The sequence below is a fragment of the Dromiciops gliroides genome, chromosome 1 (assembly GCF_019393635.1).
Source record: "Dromiciops gliroides isolate mDroGli1 chromosome 1, mDroGli1.pri, whole genome shotgun sequence".
NCBI classification, from domain to species: Eukaryota; Metazoa; Chordata; class Mammalia; order Microbiotheria; family Microbiotheriidae; genus Dromiciops; species Dromiciops gliroides.
The window spans coordinates 723,177,481-723,195,181 of NC_057861.1; the positions used below are offsets into that span (position 1 = coordinate 723,177,481).

General features: G+C 37.0%; 1 protein-coding gene across 1 annotated transcript in view; it reads left to right on the forward strand.

The window, feature by feature from the left end:
• Positions 1-17,701, forward strand: part of CNTN3 (contactin 3) — a 450,405-nt gene that overhangs the window by 56,683 nt on the left and 376,021 nt on the right. The gene's annotated exons all lie outside the window — the stretch shown is intronic.

Sequence of the window (17,701 nt, forward strand, 5' to 3'; positions counted from 1 at the left end):
TTCCCCACCCCTGCCTTGTCCTACTTGGTTTTTGTTTGTTTGTTTGTTTTTGGCAGGGCGATGAGGGTTAAGTAACTTGCCCAGGGTCACACAGCTAGTAGGTATCAAATGTCTGAGGCCCTATATGAACTCAGGTCCTCCTGAATCCAGGGTCAGTGCTTTATCCACTGCACCACCTAGCTGCCCCATGCCTTGTATTAATTGTTGAAACTTTTAATACCTATGACATGGTATGTGTACTGGAAATAATATATAAAGGAAAAAAAAGACATCTCATGCTCAGAAAAAAATTGAATGGTTTTCAATAGGAACTTGAGAATCATGGCAAAAATTCATTTGAATTTAGGTGTTATTATGAAAAGTAAGGCAAAGTAAGGTGGAGAGGGGCACATTGAATCTAGATATACTTAGAATACTTGTTTGCATCTCTGTATGTATGTATGTATATATGTGTTGGCATACAGTCTACACACATTTGGTATTTGTTTTGAGTTTGACTCTTTGTGACACCATTCGGGATTTTCTATGCAAAGATACTGGAGTGGTTTGCCATTTCCTATTACAGATTATTTTACATATTAAAAAAAAGAGAAAGAAGGAAAGAAAGAAAGAAAGAAAGAAAGAAAGAAAGAAAGAAAGAAAGAAAGAAAGAAAGAAAGAAAGAAAGAAAGAAAGAAAAGAAAACTAAAGCAAATAAGGTTAAGTGACTTGCCCAGGGCCACAGAGCTAACAAATGTCTGAAGCCAGATTTGAAGTGAGGAAGATGAGTCTTCCCAACTCAAGGCCCAGCACTCTATCCACTGTGCCATCTAGCTGCCCATACATGGATAACTTTTCTATAACAGGCCTTTTCTGATTTTTCCCTCAAAATGACTATATTTGTTGATCTATGTGTCTATTTGAATTTAATCTCCTTGAGGGCAAGGATGATTTTCATTTTTGATTACTGTACCTAACCCTTTATCTAGCATAGTGCCTTACATACAGTAGTGTTTAATAAGTGCCAGTATAATTGAACTGAGTTGTTTTTGTACTTTTAGCTTATTTGGCTCATTCATTTGTTTCTTAATATAGCCAAGCTGTAAAAACAAACAAACAGGATTCTATAATTTATAACCAATTTTTGATGCTTTTTATTGTTGCTGTTTTGTTTTGAACAGAGGAGTAGGATATAAGTTTTTTGAGTGATGGACTTGCTTTTTGTTTGTTCAATTATGTATATTTTTTGTATCATTACAGCCTAGAGTAGTATCTTGCACATGATAAGTTTAGATCTGTGATCTTTTTCATGTAGGGCATTTCCAGTATGGAAAACTCCTCTGCCATTTCTCTGTGACTTATAGTTTTAGAATTGGCTGTGCTATGATTGGGGAACAGAAATCCCCCATGTATTGAGCTAATGTGTGTCAGAGGCAAGATCTGAATTCAGGTCTCGCTGACTACAAGGTCAGTCTTTCTATCCATTATGCCATGCTGACTCAGAGGAAAAGTCAACTTTCAATGCATCCAAGCACTTCAGGACTGGGAACTTCCAGTCACCAAAACTTTTGATTTCTGACCTCAAGCAGTGATTGATTCAGATTTAGACCCAAGCAGGACAATTTTTCCTGCTCAGGACTATTGAAGAGATGAAAAGGGCGTTAGGGGAAAAAAGAGACAAAATGCATCTTACTCCAAAAAGCTTGCCAGAGGAAAGGAACACAAATTACCTGGGCATATTCTAACCATCAATAAAGCAGCCATACATGACTGGAGAAGAGGATCATCGTGTAAGAACAACTGAGTGGAATATGGGGATTTTGAAACAGAACCTTTGTTTTCCCCATCTCTCACAATTAAGGTTGACTTTAGTTTTCATCGACCTTACATAAATGCAATGCAGAATGGCATCTCCCCTTATAATAGAGTTGGATGCTGCATACACACAAAAAAGAGAGACGAATCTTAGTATTTTTGAGAATCTTAATAGCCGAGTAAGAAGCTCTCAGCCCTGAAAGTCTCTGTCAACCTGGTTTTTCCTAAACTGAATTTATTTCTAGGTCATCAAATTGATTTTTTCACTATTCTTTGCTTCGGTGTTTGTGTTCATTTCCTACTAATTCTCCATATTTTCCTTTGATTTTACAGTTTTCAACTTAAACCCTATGACTTGCTATCCAGTGCAGTCTTTATACCTTGGATCACTTCTAACCTTTTACTAATATTTAATGAGAAAATGTTCCGTTGCCTTAAATGTCATATCCATCCCTCCAAGGGTTACATAACTAAGATTAGACTGGTGCTGCTCTCATATTGTATAAGGGAGGCTGCTATCTCTCCTTTTTCCTTCCTCTTCCTTTGTTCTCAAAAGATTACTTTCATTTTCCATATTTTGTTTTTGATATGCAGATGATCATGTAACTTTAAATTCATTTTTATTGTTTTAATTTTTTTCAAGAGTCTAGCCTTTTTCTTTTTTTTTTCTTTTTTTTTTTTTCAGTGAGGCAATTGGGGTTAAGTGACTTGCCCAGGGTCACACAGCTAGTAAGTGTTAAGTGTCTGAGGCCGGATTTGAACTCAGGTCCTCCTGACTCCAGGGCCAGTGCTCTATCCACTGTGCCACCTAGCTGCCCCAGAGTCTAGCCTTTTAAAACAATAGATGGTTATATTTAGTCTTTAATTTTAAAAATGGGGCAAAATTAGGGTGATATGGTGAATTGTATGGCCATTTGCAAATACCCAAGATGAGGTGTCAAAGCTTGGGACTAGATGGCAAAAGAGGGAATACGGGGGCATGAGAGAGGTGAGGAAGGGGAAAAAACATGTGTTTTCATGGTTGAACCTCTTTGGCCATCATACTTCTTCCTGTTTTATGCATGTCATGTGTACTCCTTGTGGTATGGGAAGACATGGGAAAGAGTCACATGGGATGGGGATGGACTGGCATAGTTTGGTTTTGATCTGTAATTGTTAGAGGGGACACCCCCCATCAGTGAGATCACTGACCCACTGGATGTCTTCCAAAAAAGGCTGAATGAGCACTAGTCAGGTATGCTGTAGTGGGAATCCAAGTATGTGTCTGACTAGAGGGTTACTCCAGTAATTTCAACAATTAACTTGTGTTATTCTATTAAGACTATGTAGCATCCAAATATAAACTGTAATAGAATGAATGGCCAAAATCAGTTAAAATGGCATGAGGGAGCTATTAAGTTTGGAGAGCACAATTAGCAAACCAGTATTTAAATAAACAAATATGGACAGTAACAATGTACTCAAAATTGGCAGTTAGATGGGCATTGTTTTGTGTTTTATCTACTATATTGTGCATATATCTAAAATGAAGTTTGCTAATTCATGTATTATACAAATTAACTATTATACTTTTACAAATAGTGTAAGAGGGCATAATAAGTAATAGATCTTCAAGGTTCTGTTTATTTTTAAATTATCTTTTTTTCTGAAGTTTCTTGTGCTCCAATCATCCAAATTAAAAAAAAAAATGTCTAGAAATGGTCTTTCACCAGTTTGGGGAACTCACAGTTTATACAATACCTTCACCAATGCAGATTGGCAGGCTTCTTGTAGTCTCAGAGAATTGCCCAGAGTTCTAACTCAGATTAAGTGACTGGACACCTCAGAAGCAACACTTGTATTGCCTTCCCACGTTCAAGGCCAGCTCCATTTCTATCATGCCAAACTGCCTTGTCTACTACCCTAAGAAAGAAGAGAGCAGAATGACACAGAGTTTCTTTTGGCTAACCCTTTCTAACATTTGTCTTGGAATTTCAACCATTTCTAAGTGATAGAGATGTCAAACAAAATTTGTGAAACCCAGAACCAGTAAATTGTAAGTAGCAATTCAGTGGACAGAGCACAAAATTTGGAGACAGAGTATCTGGGTTGAAATGCTGTCATGTTTGGCAATTTCTCCACTCTCAGCTTCTTTTCTTTCTTCATCCTGATTGAAATCTGTTTACTTTTTTCTCTCTGTCTATCCCTTTCTCTCTTTTTATTTCTCTTTTTCTGTGTCTATCTCCTTCTGTCTGTCTCTATGTCTGTCTCTATGTCTTTTAGACTGTCTTCTGTATCTTCCTTAGACTTAAGGAGCAGTGGCCACTCATGGGATAAATCCCACTACTTATTGGTATGTAAGTTTTGACCTCTATTTAAGATCCAAGAAAGTTCATCCCTGCTTGGTAGTCTTGTTGGCCCCCTACTCCCAGAGGCCCACCATATTGGTGCTGGAACTAATGTGGACCCTGGATCAGCCTTGGCCTGTAGTAGCTAGGGACTACCAAGGACAAATGATCCACTAGCCTCAACCTCCTCCATTAGTAGGAATTGAAACCTGCAATATTATTATCCTAAAGTTCATATTCCTTTTATAATTTGGCATGTTATGGTATTAAGCAAAGTGAGTATATTTACCAACAACCAAATGTTCAGCTCTGTGAGGTGATAGTTGTCTGTTCCCAGAAGCAGTTTAAATTTTAGTTTCTTAAACACATTGGTATAATTGACATAGCATGACTTTTAATTTTAGCTAGTCGCTTTCCTCTCTCTCACCTTTCTATATATGGGCCATCATTGAAATTAACATTTTTCCACTGTGCTTTTTCCTTGGTAGAGTCCCCTGTGTGAGGGCTTAAATCCCCAGTAATCATAAAGTTTTTAATTTATATTATCTGAATCCCTCTTGCTGTTGTCTGAAGACACTTTTATTGTTGTTGTTCTTCTCATGCAAAACACAATCCTATTTAGCAAAATCTTTCATAATGCACATGAAAGAGAAAAGTTCTCCTGGAAAAATTAGAAATTTTGGATGAGCATATTCCCCTTAGCAACCTCTACCACTTCCAAAAAATAGATTGTTTTATTCTTCTCTCCATTTATATACCACAATTATCATGTATATTGTTTCCCGGTTCTTCTTTCATTATTCATGAACTTCTAGAAATCAGTTTCCACACTTCTGAATTTTTTGTACTTTTTTTTTTCCATTTTGCAGAATTTTCTACTTTTTTAGATGCTCACCAATTGATGGGCATCTACTTTGCCTCCAGTTCTACACTGACACAAACCCACTGTTATGAATAGTTTGCTATATATGAAATATTTCTTTCTCTCTTTGACCTCCTTGGAGGTATATATGGCTTATTCATCTCAAATGGGTGCAGCATCAAGGTAATAATAACACATTTGTATAGCATGTTAAAGTTTGCAAACTTGCTTTCTTCACAATAACCTTGTGAACTACGTAGAACTAGTAGAATAATATCCTTTTAAGAGGATGAAACTGAAGCTTTGAGTATTTAAGTGTCTTACCACACAAATCATACAGAGAGAGTATAATCAAACCCAGATATCCTGACCCTATTAATTGAAAGCTCTTTCTACTATGTCTTTTGGTGGGTCTGTCTCTTAACCAAATTATGTCTTTCCTCTATCCATAATTATTCCTTTGTATTCAACCTTTAATACTCTTTGGAGTTACTCAGAACATATATTAGTTGCTCAAAATCTGTCAATTCCTTAAATTTCTGTGAGGCTTTTGACTCTGTGAAAAATACTAGTCAGCTGTGAAACGAAAAATTAAGCTTTTCTTTAGCTCACTGTTTGAACAGAAGTTATAATTTTCTCCACAAGGCTTTACATGTCTCAAAAAAAAAAGACTTTCTAGAAAGAGAAAATGAAGAAACAAACATTTGGATCTTTGATAAGGAGAGTAGAGGTAGGAGAGGTGAATTAACTAGAAGACAGTATGGGAAGAATTGGGTGGAAAGCAGCAGCTGTAGTAGAAGGAGGGGGATGATGTTCAAAGTCATTCTCCCTGAAAAGTAATTGTGGGACCATCCATTATCTGGTGGTGAGCTGCATTGGAATGTTTAGCTAATCAGGCAATCTAATTGACTGAACATCTGCAACTGCTTTATCATTATCCTCACATGGGTATTATCGCTCTGCCTGCCAGTACAGTTTAAGTATCTCTTAGCCTTTTCCATCTCAACTTACTCTGGGCTTTACATTTCTAGTTTTTTTTTTAATGGTATTTGGCCTAAGCCTAACATTTAGGTCATTAGCTGGAAAGGTGAAGTATAGTGGCATTGGAAAAAAAATCCTTTTGAACCATTTTAAAGAAAGGATTGTAAAAGGGTTCCATGTCAAAGCTGAGCAGTGGAGAAGCCTGACAGTCCTCATTATGATTGAGTATTGTGTTAAAATAAAATATCCTTCCCCGCTGTGGTATCATGCTACACAATTGGATACACTGAATTAGTTCAGCATAGAACAATGGTGGCCTTGTGGGAGAGATTGTGTGCTTGCTGCTTCCACAGGTCTGAAAAGTTTCAGAAGCTTCTTCTGACTCATTTACAGCTAATGGATCAAAGTCCTGAACACTTTCCTACATGGATCATTTTTGGACTTTCCTTTAGGGTTTTATTCCTAGATGAGGTCTTTCCTTAGCTATCAGCCTTCACAGATACGTCGGTGGATAATGGTCTTATAGTGCCTAGCCTGTGAGCAAAAAGAATACAAATAATGATGGTGAAATGTTGTAGGTTTTTTAAAATACAATTTACTAAAAAAACATACAATGATAAATGGGTGAATGGAGAAAATATACAATAGATCAGGATGGCAAAAATAAGACTATTGTTCAGTTGTTTCAGTCATGTTTGACTCTTTGTGACTGCATTTAGGGTTTTCTTGGCAAAGGTACTGGAATAATTTGCCATTTCCTTCTCTAGTTCATTTTACAGATGAAGAAACTAAGGCAAATAGTATTAAGTGACTTGCCCATGATCACACAGCTAGTAAGTATCTGAGGCTGGATGTGAACTGCAGTCTTCCTGATTGTGGGTCCCATGCGCTATCCATTACACCACCTAGCTGTCCCCCCCCCAATATGATCAGATGCTCAAAAAGCAGGTGGTCAGTTACATTGTTTGATTTAACCTAGGGTAGCTACAGTTGTAAATATTTGCCCAGCTGCAGCTATAAATTCATTACAAAATATCAGTCCCCTACAGAAGCATTTTGTTATGAATGCTTTCAACAATTTGCTTCTACGGGTAGAGAGAATACAAGACAGGGTGGCCTGTAGCAACTGGAGAGAACATGATGCTCAATCTCCATTGTTATTGTGGGTAAGCTCTCCAAAAGAATCAGACACTGAGTAAAATATTCATTTTAATCTCTTCTGAGAGTTTTCTAGAAATTAAATATATTTGTATTTTGAATATTGAAGCTAATCTAATAAGAGCTATTGTTATGCACTCCCTGATGCCATTATTGGGTTCTGGAAAAATATGGCATTAGCTGAGGCAGAATAATAGAATGGGGTGCTGGTGGTGGAATTAATGTCATTATTGTAAATAGGCCACAGAGACATATGTGGTATTACAGTAGGGCTTAGTTACAATGAATGGCTTAACAACATTATTGGAACATAATGTTAGCTGAGGCAACATCTTGTAGGATGTCCCTGTATATGTTATTGTTCCTTAGGGAAAAAAATCTTCTATTTCATCTGTAATATCATGATTATTATTGTTTTGGTAGTTAAATAATATTTACCTTTTATAATAGACATTTGGGCCAGCTGCTTGCCGTGACTATAACGTATATCTCAATCCAAATCTATGCTAGGGTTTTCAAATTGTGGTAGGTCCTACTGGAAGAGAAAAGGCTTTGAATTTTTTGACAGTGATGAGCTCTTTAGGTGTTATCCAAAGAAACCATTATCAAGCAAAACTCACTAGGTCTTATAACCAGGCTAGAATAATTCTTGAAGATCATGCCCTAAGTTCTTAGGGGATTATAGTATGCAGAAGTGATGCACGTGACCCCATGGATCTATGAAGTACCAGGGAAAATACATATGGGATTTGGAATTGAAGGAGTGGTTTGCTACTGAGATTGGCACTTTTTAGATGCACAATTTCGTACCTCAGTTTCTTTGGAAAAGGAATTTTCTGGACGTGGAGTTCTATGAATCAGTCAACCAACGAGCATTTATTAAATACCTACTTTGAGTCAGGTGCTGTGCTAGGCTTTAAGAATATCAATATTGAAGGGGGACATTCCTTGCTTTTTTCATAAAAAACTTTTTTATTTATAGTTTGGGGTTCCAATTTTTATCCCTCTTTCCCTCCCTCCCCTTCCTGAGGTGGCAATCATTCCTTGTTTTTAAAGATGTGTGTGTTCTCCCCGGGGGATATGACAGATGGAAAGAATGGTGGCCAGCAAAGACACTCTGGTCTAAGTCAAGGGTTCCTCCTAACCTGGACTTTGGGGACTTGTTTTTTCTGAAGTGTAATTTTATTTCAAAATAATTGGTTTCTTTTGTAATACTGTGTATTTTATTTTGTGCATGTAATAAACACATGGGATGCCTATATGTTATTCATGGCCATCCTCGCTAGCTAATGCTTAGTATTCACCATACCACCAAAAGACTCCTTGACATAAAAGGTGGGGAAGGAAGAGAGAATAAGCATTTATGTAGCATCTACTGCACACCAGCCACTGTTACATACTTTACAATTATTATTTCAGTTGTTCAAAATGTGATCAAACTATCAAGAACCTTTGGCCTCGCTGGTTGCGGAAATTGTGAATGGAAGGCAGCACGTTGTCGTGTTCTTTCCAGCAGCAATGACAATATTTATTTGATTATGATTGCCTGAGCAGAAAAAGAAAGGATGGAGTTGGGCAGTATGAGTACCATGGCAGATGATATGGTAAGATACCATGCTTTCGAAGCCTGGCCCTTGTGGCTATGGAATGAAATGAAATGAAGCATGGTCTAGGGTGGTATAACTAGACATAGAGGGCAGAGGTGAGAATTGGGTCATACATCTTTCAGTCCAGGCAGCAGAATGAGATAAATCCCAAAGCATTGACTAGAAAGAATCTTCTCCTTGCCCCAGGGATATAGATTCTAGAGCTGCAGATGGAAAGGACCTCTGTTTCCCCTGGGGAGAGAGGGTCAGAAGTAGGAGAGATGGCAAGATGTCCATACTGATGCCCTTTCATGTCCTAGTAGATGGCTTAGTCCCCTAATTTTTGGTAAATGGTCACATCGATCCTAATAATGCCATTGAATCTGATGAAGTGTTTCTAAACCCGTGACTGAAATGCTGAATGGGAAGTTAGAAATGTTAAATACGATCATTTGACTGAGAAGGCAAAAGAGAGCTAGACAATTCTTTGATAAACAATCACTTTTTTCCACAAAGAAAACAACCCAATGAAAAGGAAGGAAAAGTCAAAAGTAGAATAATCATAAAACTCGCCATACTTTGTGGGAAAAAAAAGAGTGGGTTATTATTTCTGCTCCTGCTTTCTCCCTCCCCCAGAGCTAAAGACGTTCTAAAGATGCACTTAGTTTTATATCTCTCTTTCAGGTTTAGTTGTACATTTCTTTTATTTTATCTTTTATGCCTAGTTTTGAATTCTGTCCAGATGATCTGTCAACCCCTGAGCTCCCTGCTGGTCTATGTTGGTTGGATAAGCCACCAGTCTGTGAGGTGTTCAAACACCTTGCTAATGAGTAAAAGTCTATGTGGCCAAGGAGTAAAGATCTAATGAGATCTCAAAGGAGCAAACCAGCTAATCCCCCCTCCCCCCATTTTGGAATGATGGCCTTGTATGCTATGTGTTTGAGGTTCTGTAAAAATCCTATGTAACTTATTGATGTTTCTGGATTTCAATGCTAATAAATCATAAATAGCTCTACAATGATTTTTAAATCTGTCAGAAGTATTGTCTGGCTGTTTGGGGAAGGATGAGCACCTATATTGACAATGAAATCAGTGATTATTCATGTCTCTTTCTCCCAATTAAAATAAAAAACAAATGTTTTTTGACCTCAAGTCCTTTCAACTTATTGATATGGAAAGTAATGATTATCCATGTCCCTTCCTCCTCTATCCCAATTAAAAGAATAATTCCTACAGTAGTTTATATTTTCAAACAAAATAACAGGTCTAATCACTGTTCCACAGACCTATAAGTATTCAAACTACCATTTCTATGTCTTTGTACTGGCTCAACCCCATGCTGGGAATATACTGCTTCCTCACCTACCTCTTGGAAACATTGGTTTCTTTCAAGACTTAAGTACTACCTTCTTCTCAAGGCCTTTCCTGATCCCTCTGGCTGTTAGTGCCCTCTCTTCCATAACCAGCTTGTAAAACTCTTTGAAGGGAAAGACTATTTCATTTTTGTATTTCTCTTTCCAGTACTAAGCACAGTGCCTGCCCCATAGTAAACACAGTAATAAATGCCTGACTGGCATAGGGCTGTTATTCCAAAACTGTGTTCCGTGAGATTTATAGCCATGTGACCACCATATGAGGAAACTGTTGGTGACATTTTGTTACAAGAATGTTAAACTCAATATACAGTTAAAAAATACAATTTAATAGAAGTTCACAGTTTCATATAAAATCATCTTTAAAATATTGGAACGTGTATGTGTTTGGTGTGATGATCGTCAAGTTCACTTTTAAAAGAAAAATAGTGGTAATAAGATAGGATTTTGTAGCATTATATAATTTTCCAAATGGCATAAAGGCTAATCTGGCCTCTTCATTTTTATTTCTGGCAGAAGATCATTTTTGCAGCTCTTGTGTCTGTTTACCATGGATGCATATGTTCAGGGGTTCATGTGATGGCTTAGTTGATCAATATCATGTCATAGATGGGATAGCATGACTTTGTCATTGCGCTCTGTCAGTGCCAATAGTTAGGCCATTGTCTTCTGCCCTGATGTGCATTTCACTGAGGGATTTATTTTCTTTTTCGTACTTGCCTCAAGTCCTAGAGGAAGTATTTTCTATAAAGAGGAGCTTTTTGAAAAGTTTGCCATCAACAAAAATAATCCTTCTATGTTTGAACTTGTAGGGCATCTGTCAAATGCTTTAGGTGAATATATGTCTCCCTGCTTGATATCTCTTTGGATAGTAATGTTCAGAGCAACAATAGACACAGTATCTCTGTTGTGTTTATCATAAAACCTTGCAAAAGTTTTAATGTTTAACTACAAAATACATGATCTCAGGACAGCCTTCAGTGCCTCATTTTGTTTTATCGAGTTGAATTCTTTTTTAATTATAAAAAAGAATATAGGGCTCTAATATTCTTTTTACCTCTCAAGTCGTATTGCTCTAAAGAGAGCAGATTGTGAATGTTCTCAAGTTTTCTTCTATAACCTTCTCATGTTTTCATCAAGGTTACCCTTACATCTTGCAGTAGATCATGTTCATTAGGAATTTTTCATCATGACAAAACAAGCCAATAATTTTGGCAATCTTAATAATTTCCTTAACTTAGTTTGATATTTTTAAATGTTTGTAATCATTTGTATTCTTTAAAATCTTTCCCTCTGAGCTGTCTTGAGAATTAACACTCAAATGCTTTTTCAAACTTTTACTGTTTTTATTTCACTATTTTATTATTTTATTATTTTACTACTACTCCTACTACTTATTATTATTATTATTATTATTATTATTATTTACTTACATTCACTCATTCTTCTTGGATTTATTTCAAGTGCTATTTCCTTGTAAACTACTTTGAGAATTGGGACAGAAGAAGCCAAATATGGTTATCCTATTATCATCATGGATGAAAACAAATTGCTTTAAAAATATGGACAGATTTGTTCCATTTTGTTACTTTTTCTTGTCTTCCTGAGTGTGTCTATGAGGTAAGTTGTGGGATCTTCCTGTTCATTGTGACAACTGTTCTCAGATATCTCAGAGTCTAAAAGGACCTCCCTGGTCATCTAATCTAACCACATCCATTAAGATTTTAATAATGATGATGACAATGATGATAATAACTAGCACTTTAAGTTATGAAAATCACTGTAAAATGTTATCTCATGTTACCTTCACAACAATCCTGAGGTATGGCTGCTAACACCTTTTGCAGATGAATAAGTTCAGTTCTTCCTGATTCAAGGTCCAGTGCTCTGTCCAATGCACCATCTAGCTGCCTTTTCTGGGAAATGATATTAAGATTAGAAATGGAAGGTAACTAAGAAGTTATGAACTTCAACCTCTGTCTGTTACAGTTGAATAAATGGAAGCCTACTTAAATTAAGTGAATTGCCCAAGGTCATAGAGGTATTGCTTCATACTTTCAGGTTCTTAGGCAAATTATTTCCTTGTGTCCTCATTTGTACGTTATGTATGCATGTATAAATAAAAAAATAAATGAAAAAAATTAAAAAATGAGGCAATCCTCCTAGGATTTCTAAAAGCTTTACTCACTCTCAGTTGTATAAGCCTGTGATATAGCTAGATATAGTCAGAGGTAGGATTTGAACTCAGGTCTCTGCCACCAATTAGTGGTCTTTCTCTGAACCATTGGGATAGTCCTTGTCTCTATTTTTGTCTCATTTCCTTGTGGTGTTGTTAGTTATTGTTATTGACGTTCTGTTTAAATAGGTCAGGTTAGACTTTCCCCAGTCGCATGCAGTGCTTTCTCATCTCTAGCCTGTCTAATTTTCTGTTAACATCAACCTTTGCTCTAAGATGTTGATGATCTGACTGTATAAAGACAGCTGATTCTGAGAATTTTAAATCTGTAGCCTGTTATTTATTGTTTTGGTTCAGAAAATCTCACTGTGAAATCGCATTTTTTTGCCTGTCTGTTTTGTTTTGTTTTGTTTGTTTTTAACTGCTCATGCAGCCTTGGACATTTACTTCTCTGGGCCTTGGTTTCCCTATCTGTAAAATGAGGTAGTGGGATGAGATGATCTCCAAAAGCCTTTCTATCTCTAAATTTCATTATCCTATGAGATGGTTAATTTTATTTTCTAAAAGATGAAATAAGGGGGCAGCTAGGTAGCACAGTGGATAAAGTAATGGTTCTAGATTCAGGAGGACCTGAATTCAAATCCAGCCTCAGACACTTGACACTTACCTAGCTGTGTGACCTTGAATAAGTCACTTAACCCTCATTGCCCTGCCCTCCCCAAAAAAAGATGTAATGGAGATCTCACATCATTATATGCCTTGTGACTTTACTTGGGAAAAATATTCATAATGTACAATTCAATACAATAAGCATTTATTTAAACACTTAACATGTGCCAAGTCATGTTTTAAATTTTGAGACTATTGATACATGGAACTATCCACTGTAAAGGAGCTTACAGTATACCAGAAAAACAAAAAGTACACAAAATATAGAAATTGTATATATTTGTGTATACCTGTTTATATGTAATGTATAATAAAGACAGGTAGTACATAGGTATGCTGTAGATATTCATATGCATATATATACATACTTGAATATATGTCGTATATATACATACACATATACACACATATTTGTTGTTGGTGTTGAGTCATTTCAGTTGTATCGGACTCTTTGTGACTTCATTTGGGGTTTTCATGGTCAAGATACTGGAGAAGTTTGTCATTTCCTTCTCTAGCTCATTTTAGAAATGAGGAAACTGAGGCAAACAGGATTAAAGCAACTTGCCCACAGTCATGTAGTAAGTGTCTGAGGCCAAGTTTGAACTTAAGAAAATCAGTCTTCATATGTATGTGTATGTGTGTGTGTATATATATATATATGTATATATATGTGTGTGTGTGTGTTTATACATATATATATATATATATATATACATACATACATGGACATGGACACAGACACACAGGTATACATACAAATAAAGAGTTGTATAAAAAATGACTAAATAGATAAATAAAATAAACTTTTATCCAGATACATATACATATCTAGCTCATCAGAGTTTAAAGCTGCATGTATATAAAGTAACGTCTTGGAGAATGGCCTTGCAACCTGGGAGATTAGGACAAATTCCTATAAGCCATAACCCTGAAGCTGAGCTTTGAATGAAGCTAGGGAACGTATTGTTCCAATGTTGTTGCTGTTGTGGTTGTTTTTCTTTTTGATGGAACCTGCAGTTTCATCATTTTAGGGGCCTTCTCTATAATTAATTCTCTCTACATACAGAAGAGTCCCTGCTCTGCAATTTATCACAATCTCCATAGATTAACTCATGAAGACGGCTAGTCAGTCTTGTTGCCTAGAGTGGATTAGTTGGTCTGGGATGCCACCACCTTTTACCTCTAAGCTCAAACCTGGTAAACAGCTCCAGGTGTACCACATATTTTATGTCTCTGGTGATGGCTTGGAATTCCTGCCTCTTATTATATTTTATTTTATATAATTTTTAAAAATTTTATTTTTGCGGGGAAATGAGGGTAAAGTGACTTGCCCAGGGTCACACAGCTAGTATCAAGTGTCTGAGGCTGGATTTGAACTCAGGTCCTCCTGAATCTAAGGCCAGTGCTTTATCCACTGCGCCACCTAGCTGCCTCATTCATTGCCTCTTTAAAGGCTTCTGGGAGGATGGATAAAAAAAGTTTTGGACTCTTCTCTAATCCTTTAGCCTCCTGTACCCTGAGAGTCAATATCTCTGTCAGATTAGTTCAGAGCTTCCTCTAAAGTGATTCATGGGTTTCATCTACTGCTTTACTACAGGCAATGAATATCGATACATAAATTTTAATTGTTCTCATGGTGGTTTCTTAATTATGTACTTGTGGGTGGTAGTGAGAACTGCTAGGTGAAATAATATAACAAATGATAGCTAGCATTTATATAACACATTAAGGTTTGCAAAGTGCTTTAGAGATATATCATTTGATTCCCACAACCACCCTGGAAGGCAGGTTCTATTATTATCCCCATTTTATAGATGAGGAAACTGACAGAGTGAGTGACTTGCCCACTTTCACAAAGCTAGGAAGTGTCTGAGGTCATATTTGAACTCAGATCTTAATGACTCCATGTCTAGTGCTCCATGAGATGGTGATGTCTGTGGAACTTTGCTTTGACTCTCTCAGGATTAGTACTTACCCCCAAAATTCATATACACATAATTATAATGCAGTCAGCTGAGGGTAGAGAGAGACATCTACAATTATTTTGTATTTATTTTGCAGAATACTTATTGCTTCCACTTTAATAAAAGCTGCTTGAAACAAGGGCCTATTTCATTTTTATCTTTCTGTTCTCAGTGCCTAGGACATAAGAGAGAATTAATGAATGCTTAACTGAATCGAAAGGACCTTGCCACTTAGCCTTGAAGAGATTGTGATCACCTCTATGTTGCTTCTGTCTTAGATTCTTTGAACGCTTTTCAGTAGTCATTGCTTTCTTACAGAACCAAAAGTTTCATTCTCTGCCTTCAAAGAGCTTATCTGAAAACGATTGTGATCAAAGTGGTTAAAATGGGAAGATGTTTTACAAGGAAACTGAGCCTAGGCTTAGACAAAAGGGATTCTATAAGAATTGGATTCTAAGTGTGTGTGTGTGTGTGTGTGTGTGTGTGTATGTGTGTGTGAGAGAGAGAGAGAGAGAGAGAGAGAGAGAGAGAGACAGACAGACAGACAGACAGACAGACAGACAGACAGAGACAGAGACAGACACCGAGAAACAATGAGACAGTGTCATAGGCCTTTTGGGCACACCTATAAATCCTATGACCCCCTTCTCAGAATAATATTTTTAAATGCATAAAGTAAAATACATAGTGTTACATAGGAAAACTTTTATGTTGAAATATATTCTAATATATTTATAATTTGTAATATATACTTAAATATAATATGTGTTATACCATTAAATAATTTATAATATGATAGATATTTTTTTAAAAGTTCACAAGGCACAATCATGAACCCTGCTTTAAGTGGAGGGCATGGACAAGTTAGATGTTTTAAAGCAGTCCTTTTCTTTGACTTGGGCAGAACTACCAGGCAGAGACAAGCTGAAGAGATAAAAATAAGACCTTGAATTTAAATAAAGGAAGTAAGAATTGATATGGTACATGATAGGTTCTTGAAAAGGGTCATAGCACGTTGAAAGTGATCATTGAGAAACATTATGCTGGCCCCTCATGGACCAATTCATATTATTCAAACCTGAAAAAGAAAGGCCATTTCAACACAACCAGCCAGTAGTCATCCCCTCTCAGCTTGCAGACTTCTAATGAAGGGGACACCACCAGCGCTTCAGACATTTTTTTCCAATTGTGTGTTAACTTTTCTTCTTTGAAGTTGCTGTTGTTCCTAGTTCTGCCCTCTGGGCCAAATGGGATAAGTCTCATCTCCCTTATACATGATATCACTTGAAGACAGCTATCATATCCCCCTTGAACATTGCTTTCTCCATGCTAAACATCCCTCCTTCCTTTAGTTGTGTTACATGTTGCATGGATTTGGGGTCTATTGTTTTACCATTTTGTTCCCATCTTCTGGATACTCTCCAACTTATAATTTCCTTCCAACACAGTGGTACCCAGAATTGAACACAATATTACAGATGTGGTCTGACCAGGACAGAGTAATGCAGGAATATCACCTGTTATTTTCTCACCTAAAAGCTATGCTTTTCTTAATGCAGCCTAAAATCACCTTAACTATTTTAAAATACGAGCTCACATCATTTAAAGTCCATCTTCTCCCACCTGTACTCTGAACATCAGTTTCTTTGCCCTCCTGGTAGAACCCTGACCTGTGCCCTTGGCACTAGTCTCTGACAGGTGATGGAGACTGGCCTACATATCACTTTTCAGCCACCTCTACACCATGCCGCCATCTCCCTTATACTTTTCTAGCGTCCCTTTATGTGTTGTCTTCCCCTTTTAGAATGTAAGCTTCATGAGGACAAGGACTACTTTTCTTGTACTTGCATCCCAAGGGCTTAGTGTAGTAAATGGTACAAAGTAGGGGTAGCTAGATGGCACAGTGGATAGAGCACCAGCCCTGGAGTCAGGAGGACCTGAGTTCAAATCCAGCCTCAGACACTTGACACTTACTAGCTGTGTGACCCTGGGCAAGTCACTTGACCCCAATTGCCTCACTTAAAAAAAAATGGTACAAAGTAAGTGCTTCATACATGCTTCAGCATCAGTGAGCAAACCATGTGTTTTTAATAACTTTGTTATTTATTCTTTAGATTGCATGTGATTATTTTTGAAATTTCACATCACCTTGTTTCTCATTTCTTTGATACTAATATTCTACTATTGTATGGCAGTGAGTTATAGAATGCTAGTCTCTGAAGAATTATGAATTGATAACAATGAGAGGGCAGTGGAGAGGTATACAGTGGTGTGAGCAGGCTGCAAACAGTAACAGAAAATGAATTTCAAAGGAGAATTGGGATAAAGGATGGTATTAGGGGAAAAAAATCTATTATTGAAAAAGTAGATGGGTTGGCCATGTTGTGGGAGCAAGACATGGCTGATGGAGAGTCAATGTGCTGCCCTGTTTTCCTCATGATGTCAAGAAAAATGGAGGAAAGCAAAACCCCAACATGTTGAGTGAATCCCTTGTTAATGAACTATAAGGAAGACTTAACAAAGGTCTCCCAAGATAAGTAGGCATCCAAAGGTTGTGGTCTTCTAAAGGAGAGACAATGGTCACAATGGTGAGATCACATCTCTAGTTGAGTAAAATTAACATGTGAAAGGAGGAGCCTGGATGAATGGAAAGGAAGTGATACTTTGGCAATGACCTATGGGAGAGGCAAAAGAAGTCCACAGGAATGCTCCACTAATGGAGGTCAGTGAAGGTTAGGCAGAAGATGAAGTAAAGCACTGAAACATTAGCTTCCTAGGACTGTTATGAGAACAATGGGTGCACCCTGCCCC